The sequence below is a fragment of the Acomys russatus genome, chromosome 11 (assembly GCF_903995435.1).
Source record: "Acomys russatus chromosome 11, mAcoRus1.1, whole genome shotgun sequence".
Taxonomy (NCBI): domain Eukaryota; kingdom Metazoa; phylum Chordata; class Mammalia; order Rodentia; family Muridae; genus Acomys; species Acomys russatus.
The window spans coordinates 21,395,222-21,404,188 of NC_067147.1; positions in this window are offsets into that span (position 1 = coordinate 21,395,222).

Sequence of the window (8,967 nt, forward strand, 5' to 3'; positions counted from 1 at the left end):
AACATTTTAAATGATCCTATGAGCAAATGCTCCTTTTCTTTCAATCAAACTACCACTACTGCATATTAAAACATGTTTCAAAGGAGTATCCAAAAGAAATACACTGTAGGCATAAGGTTACTGTGTAGTTTAAATTCTGATTTCCTGTCTAAATGCTGTATAAACTCTGTTCCCCAATGGTCCCCCTTATATGTCAATAAAGCAGCTTAGAGCCAATCGATGAGCAGGGAGAGAATAAGGCTGGACTTCCTGCCAGCCAGGGGAGGAGGAGTTAGGAGAGAAGCTAGGGGATTCCAGGAAGGGTAGAGGTCTAAGGAAGATAAGGAGGAATGAGCTAGAGCCAAGGAACACCACAAAGTCCAAGTATTGCTGGTATGTTTGCTGGGAATGCGACAAAATAGCATAGAGGGTTAATAATTGACTTAAACTGCTCAGATTCTGTTGTGAAGCCTAGAGTTACAAAAGAGTCTCAATTATTTGTGTGATAACTGTGTTAAGAAATAAGCTAAGAGAAAGAAAAACTGTTTTATAAAAATAACTCAACAAACATCTCTAACTATACTCCAAATATGGTTGGATATTTTATAATTACTTATTTTAGTTTAAAAAAATATGTCATGAACTTCTTCATTTTATCTACTATGGCCAAAGTACAGAAACTAATTCATGCTTTAACATACATCTTCTGATCCATCGCAGAGTAAAATATATAAAAAATGTAAAGGGAAAGATATAAAATACATATCTATGCTCAAAATTTGTTAAATGACACTATGTATCAGAAACAGAAAGGCAAGCAGTACTGCCAACATGGAAGAATAGAAAGTTTAATCACAAGGAAATATTGTTTGAAAAGAGCTGTGAGTTTTTAAGTAAAAAAAACAAAAAACAAAAAAAAAACAAAAACAAAAAAAATTTCTATGAAGAGACACCATGACCATAGCAACTCTTTAAAGAAAAAACATTTAATTGGGCCTTCCTTGCAGTTTCAGAGGTTTAGGTGATTATCATCATGGCGGGAAGCATGGCAGCACACAGGCAGACATGGTGCTGGAGAAGGAGCTGAGAGCTCTTCACGTGGACCCACAGGCAGCAGAGGGAGACTGTAACACACTGGCCAAATGAGTATATGAGACCTCAAGGCCCACCTCTGCAGTGACACACTTCCTCCAATGAGGCCACAGGTTCAACAAGGCCACACCTCCTAATAGTCCTGCTCCCTATAGGTCAAGCATTCACACACATGAGCCTGTGGGAGCCATTCCTATTCAAACCACCACACACCTAAACTCACCATAGTGAACCCAGAACACAGGAATTCAGAGATACTCATACCAGCTGCAAAGGAAAACAGGCTGCAGATCACAACTAGTAATTGAATTAAACATTGAAGTGGAATTCTCCTCAACAGCTCTCTGTAACAGGTAAAAATCCAATGAACCAAGAAGCTCCTTGTTTGTGCTGAAGCTGTGGTGAGCAGGTAGTGCAAGTTTTGTGCACCTGACATGGAAATGTTAGTGGACACATTAGCCTTACAAGACTTTCAGCAATACATATTGATCTTGTAGCCTAACATCCAGCAGCTCTAATTTTTAACTCCGAGTCATAAAACCAACAGAAATGTAAATTAAATATGAATGAAGGATAAGTTCTAAGAGGGAAATGAACACAGCTGGAACGGCCCAGAGACTAACCGCAAATATCAACAGATGGGATGACATTAAATTAAAAAGCTTCTTTCTGCTCAATGATGGAGACTACCCCACCAATGTAAACAGCCCACGGGATGGGGAAAAATCCTTACCAGATACACTTCAGACACAAGGCTGACAACCAGAATTCACAGCCCACTGTACACATTCAATAGCCAATACACAAACACAGAACAAATAAGTAATGAAACTTCCCATCAACAAGTGAGCTAATGAAATGAACGGATGAAACACAAATGGTCAACAACTATTTCATAAAGTGTTCAATATTCCCAAGTCACTGGGGAAATTCATAGTAAAAACAACTTAGAGATTTCACCTCCCTCCAGTCAGAATGGCTGTCATAAGACATTTACACAATGCTGAAGAGGTTATAGAGAAAGAGGAACCCTTATTCAGCGTTGGTGGGGATATGCAAATTAATGTAGTCATTACAGAAAGCTGCTTGGAAGTTCCTCAAAAAAACAAAAAAACAAAAAAAATAGAACTTGCCATATGATCAAGCTATGTGCCTTTAACTGAGCAAGTACCCAGTATCTTACCACAGAGACATTTGCACATCCACGTTTGTTGTTACTTTATTTATCATAGCCAGGAATGAACACTAAGACTTCCATAAACAAGTGAATTGAAAATGAAAACAAACACAGAAAACATGAAGATAGACTATTTGAACTGGTTGGTTATACCCAGTTCCAGGGCACTTTCCGTATACGCTGATCTGCCAACACCAGGCTCTTCTACCTGCTTAGAAGTGAGGACCCATCAGTAGCAAGCTTTTATGCCATATATTACAGGGAAAGGCCCTCAGACTCAGAGAACATGGGAGGGGACATAAGAGGAACTTATGCCTGTCTATGCCAAAATAGGAAACAAAAACAGACACAGAGTTCACTGGAAGTACTAACAGGATGAAAAAAAATAATGGCATGAGAAGTGTACAAGGGAATAACAGCAAGAAGAAAAATAACAATGAAAGAATCCACAGCAACCAGGGCTTAAAGAATATATACAAACTTCTAACTAATGTTGCATACCATAGAAAAGCATATTAAAAGCATGAATTGAATAAAATATGAACTCAAATGTAAGATGATAACAACACAGAATGAGGTAAAGATGAATACTGAAAATATAAGGAAATAAATTGAAGCTATAATAACACCATTATGGAACTAATAAATAAATTACATTCAGAAAGGAATGGAATGGACATGGTTGAAAAACAAATTGTTTATGCATAGGAAGGCTTGTGATAAGCACAGGAAAAATCAAAAGAAATAGATGAGCATATTAAGAGAAATGGAAGATAATCGCTATAGAAAAGTGACAAAGGTAATGTTATACAAGCTTTAATGGATATATGTGCCCTTGAGTTGAAAAATCCATTAAGGGAATCAGAGTAAGTACTACAATAAAAAAATAGAAAAATAATTCTGGAGCATAATAATAAAGCACTGTACCCAAAATAAATAGCATAATCCAAAAGTGTGCCTGATGCTATTAATTCTAAGTGTTTCTCTTCTTGTTGCCAAATTTCAAGGGTAAAGGAAGGGTACGTCTGTCATATAAGGACCAATAGTCACTTACCATTGAGAACAACTGTAGACCATGCTTGCTTTTTGTAGAGCAATATTTTAGGCTTCAGTATAATGAGGTCATGTCTACTAAACTCTGAGGAAGAAATGTGATTCAAAAGTATGTGTCTAGACAACATTGTGGTCAAGTATAAGGAGCATGCAGGGATCAGATGTAATGGTGACAGCATGCCTTAGATGTTTTGTAGGAAATTCAAATGCTTTCAAAAGACGCCAAAGAACTAGAGGTGGTAAATGGTGACTCTTACTATGTTTAATTCCAGACAGTAATGTTGTACAGCATTATAGAGACACCCAGGTAGTCTAAAACCAGACAGAGAGGTTCTTCCATCTGAACACTTGAGAATATATGCTCGAGTGTGGAATAGCTTGTTAGGACACATATTTTCAAAGTATTTTTCAATATGAAGCATTTTTTTTACCATAATGTATTTTCAAAATATTTCACTTTGATTAAAATCCATACAAGAGGAAAACAAAAATTTAGATCTTAAGAACTAACATATGGCTAAAAATTTTAATGAGCATTAAATCAGAAATAAGAGATTCAGAGCAATCATAAGAAACACAGTTACAAAGCATAATAAAGCTGTCCTAAAACTTTAAAACATTTGAATGTCTTTTCTTGATGGCAAATAAAATTCATTTTATTACTTTTAATTGAAAAAAGATGGTGGCTCAAGTTGACAGACTGTGCAAATGTGTTGATCTCTTTCTTTCTCCCAACACTGGAACTGAGTGATAGCAAAAGCATAAAAAAATCAAAAAGAGTAAAATAAGGGACAGTAGTTGACCAAAAAGAGGTTTAGTAAGTTGATGGGGGGCTAAAGAATAAAGAGGACACTTCCTGTGTATGCAGAAGCCAAGTGTGAAGGGTGGCTAGAGTAAAGGAATGCAAAATAAAGCTTTGTAAAATGTGAAGAGAGCATGAAGGTGCCACAGGGAAAGCTATTATTTCGTATGATAACTTAAAATCTTAAGTTTTGAAAAGTGTGACTACGTGAAGCACGTGAACGCAACTCTGTGACAGTCTTTCTTAATATGCATGACACGTGAGTCCAGCCCACAGCACCACAAAATGTAAGTAAGCTGATAGGACAGTCTTTCCAGGCACCTACTTATTTGTCCCAAAGAACAAACCAAACAGTTTTTGTCAAAGGAAATAGCCCTAGGGCAGCCAAAGTAGAGATATTAACACCTTAGCAAAAACCAAGTCTATTGTTTCATTTAGGAATTCTTCAGCATAGTGGCCATATCCCAAGCCAATGACCTTTAAAAGGAAACTACTTAGTCATACTTTCTAACTACGTTTTTAGTATTCTAAAGCAAAAAAAACAAAAACAAAAACATTATACACTGTCTGATACTTGAGGACATGTAAGGTCAAAATAAACCTGATATAGTGCTTAAGAAAACATAAATAATATTTGGAATAGAAAATAATTTTTGATAGCCATGCCAATTATAAGCAAATATATGCCACATACATACAGCAAGCTATCAGGACAGAACCATGAATGGCTATACTTGAAAGCAAGAAAGAACACTTAGAAGCTGTAAAGAAAATCGAAACCATGAGACTTATAGGTAAATGGGTGAAACTGAAAAAAAAATTATATTGAGTGAGATCACTCAGGTCTACCAACATAAATGCTGTATGTTCTGTATCATACATTGATCATAGCTGTGAATGCTTTGTGTGTTTATGTACATGTGAAAGCCAACAATGTAGAAATGGGTGAAGAGAGTGAGTACTTAAGGGGAGGCAGTAGAATACAGGTAAACTGATAGTAGGTAGGGGACTACTGGAGATAGAAAGGTCTTAACAGGAGAGGATTGCAGAAATAAGAACTGTGCTTGTGGGGGAAGCAGACAACAATAGAGTATATGAAGAGAAGAGCATCCTGCTGCTGATACTATTTGTAAAAGGAATTAGTTATTCTGTAAGTATTAATTAAATGCAGGAAACTATTACGACAGCAGTTATTCATACACCAACTATTTGCAAAAAAAAAAAAAAAAAAAGACACGGAAACTTGTTAGATTTATGTTAAGTCTTAAAGCACTAGAGCTGGGCAGATATCAACCCTCCAAGCCATCTTGTCTGCTTTTCATCCAAAGTTTCCATAAATACTTGCACATGTTCCATTTGGGCTGCTTCTGCAAGCTGCTTTTGGCCATGTTCTTGGTCCATGTCACCCCATGGTGACCTCCTATCTCCTCTCCTTCTCCTTCCTTCTCCATCTCCTCTCCAGCAATTTCATTAACCAATCAGGGATAATTGGGGAACATTCCTTACATTACACGGATACAGGAGATGATTCAACATTCACAACAATGCCCATGGCAGGACAGTAACCAGATCTCAGGGCACTGAATTCAGCATCTGAAAACACAGTGCACAAGACCCTCCTCCAACAGCTGTTACAAATATTTTGATTGGATGGCCCAGGGAGAGCAGAGCACAGTAGTTGAAACAAACACTGATTTCAAAACCTAATATTAAGAGATTGGCCAGCACCAGGGTTAAAGTGAAGAGTCTAAATGTTTGCAAAGAGAAAAGATGCTAAAATTGACTGTTAGCTTGCAAGGAAAATCGCCTTCAAAAGGCTTAAATTTGAACTTTGAAGTAATTTCCTTACCTCCCTAGGCATGTATCATGGTGCAATAAAAGTATTTTCAAAGGCTCAGAAAATTTATCTTCTAGACTTTCACTGTGAGATTACTTACAATGGATCATAGACAACAAACTAACTAAATAATAATGAGAAAAACATAGGATGTGGAAAACAAGAAGTCTAACATGATACCATAGAATGACCTAATGTTGTGCAGTAAGATCAATTCTAGGATGGGGTTGAAAAACAAATAATCAGTAATTAAAAGTGGAGATGAGGGTGGGTAGGAACTATTCTATATGCCAGATGGTTGCCTGGAAGCCATAAGCACAAATTGAGGGATTGCCCAAGAAAAGAGAAAATAAAATTTCAGTTATGTGCATAGAGAAAGGACCTTATTCTCTCTCTCTCTCTCTCTCACACACACACACACACACCGTGTAATGCTGTCTTGCCTAAGCAATGGACCACATCAGTTATAATAATGAAAGAGATCCTTTTTCAATATGTAGATTTAAAATTTTAAATTTAAATCAGCAGTGAACCACAACATATAGTTACAACATGGGAGACACATGTGTCCTATATGAAGATTTTAAAACCAAAAGTGAAGTGTGAGAAACATAACTCTGGTTATACAACAGAAACTATTTTTAGTCTTGCTAAAATAAACATGAAAATAAATCCTACAAAGTTAGGACATAAAATAGTGAAGGGACTGAAGAGTTCAAGACAGAGCCTCCACACCCAGTGAACAAGAAATAGAAAGGAACATTATTACATGTACAAGGAGAGTCCCCAAAGAAGGACCAGCAGTAGTGGAATAGAGGCTGTGGGAAAGGAAAGAGAGGCCCATCAAAGGACATGTACATGCACCAGTCTTCATTTATCATGAAAAGAAATCAACAGACGGTGTTGATTTCCAACACATCACAGCCAATCAAGTTAGACTCATACACTTAAAAGCAGAAACCATTAAGAACTTTAAGTGGAAAACTAAGGAAGATACAGGATGTGAAAAGCTTGTTACTTTTCAGGGCCACTCTCTTTTTCTATTTGTTTTATATATAGTCGTTGTCTTATTTTGATTTAAAAAAATAAACTTTATAAATATATAGCATATGTAGATACTGAAAGTAATTACTATTAGAAAAATAAATTGTATGTTGCCTCTTTATAGAATAATTTATGCTGTCTATTCAGTTATTTAAACAAATAAAGCTGGGTGGACATTGTGACACACTCTTATAATCCCAATACTCAGAACAATGAGGCAGGAGGATTGATGTGAGTTCAAGATCAGCCCAGGCTGCCTATCAAGAGACCATCTCAGTGCTCTCCTCAAAAAAATATGTGTAAAGAAATTTTTCCATACACATTCATTTACTATTTCCAGGTAGTGAGATCTCAAGAGGGCTTGATAATGATTTTTATAATTTTTACATTGCTTGAGTAATTTCTACCTAGTTTTACTTTTATAACAATACCCTCATTGTGCACCCTGAATTTGGGAGTGGGATTAGTGACATATAAATAGGGACAGGATAAGCAGGAAACCCATTAAATTGTTACATAAGCCCAGGTCGGGTAGATAAAGAAGCTTCCATGGAAACAAAAACATCAGGAGTCTGAACCACAACATAATTCAGTGGGAGAAACAGCAGGACTGATTGGCTGAGGTGTTGGCACTCAGTAAGAATCAGGATGAGGATGAGGTTTCTCACTTGAACTAGGTATAGATGCCACAGAGGGAAATAGAATGCACTGTGTTATCCCCAACACTGTCTTATTGAGAAAAGTGAGAGGCAGCATGGTGAGTCTAATTTTATAAAGTCTACATTTAAGTATATAAATAACATAAGTTATAATGCCATAGTTTATTCACATGACTTGGAGTTTAGATAACTCCATGCTGGACATATAAATTGGGTATTTCTCAACAAATAGATGGGAAGCTGGGCTGTATGGATACGTGGAGCTATTTCAGAAAATGTCACTGTGATTATCAGTGTAAGAAGGAAGGGGCTACAAGCCAAGTAGAATTCCTTGTTCCTTATTCTTGGAGAACGGACATTAGTTATTAGAACAAGAAAGGAAGAGACAGCCACTACAGGTGCAAATGACTTCGGTAGCTTTCTGGATAAGAAAATGGGGTCTAATGGCCGTTAATGTTCTCAGTCTAGTATGAGATAAAATCATCTTCTAAGAGGGAAGAGGGGGAAAGAAGTGGGAAATTATGGCTAACAGAGAAATGAGAACGCCTGAAGTAATCTTCTGGGTCATTAATCTTGTCAGCTTGTTACTTTGGCTATGAGATAAGTAATCTTAATTCATTCTGTTTCACTATTTTATTTTTCAGTACCCTTGTTTAACCCGTTCCCTGAGTAAAAGAATATTAACATTCAAGTAGATATGCAGAGACTCATAAAACATTGGATATTAAAATAATTGTATATTCTATAGCGAATTGTCAGGATACAGATAATAACTCTGGAGACAAGTTTAAACACTTTTCTTAAAAGTGAGTTGTTGACTCTGGTGGTTTGAATGAGTATGTGTCCCATAGACTCATATGTTTAAATACTTGGTGCCCAACTGGTGGAACTATTTCAGAAGGATAGCTAATGAGGCATGGCCTTGTTGAAGGAGCTGTACCACTGGAAATGGGCCTTGAGGTGCTGCCCAGGAGACTCCTGACACAGCCACTGTGCTCTCTGCCTCTTGGTTGCCCCTGGAGTTGTGAACTTAGAGTTGTTTTTGCTGAACTCTAATCCTCCAGAACTCTAAACCCAAATGCATTCTCTTTAAGTTGCCTTGGTCATGATGTTCTATCACAACAACAGAAAAGTAGATAATACAGTGATGGAAGTAGAAATAAAACATAAGCTTGCAGGTTCTTAATCTATTGGTTTGAAAGCTTATATATACACACTTCTCTGTGCTTTCCAGATAGTATTATTTCATGGGATGCACTTCTGAGAATTTGTGTGGGAACCGTTTTTTCTTGTTTGTCAGTCCTGAAGATAAAACCTAAAGCCA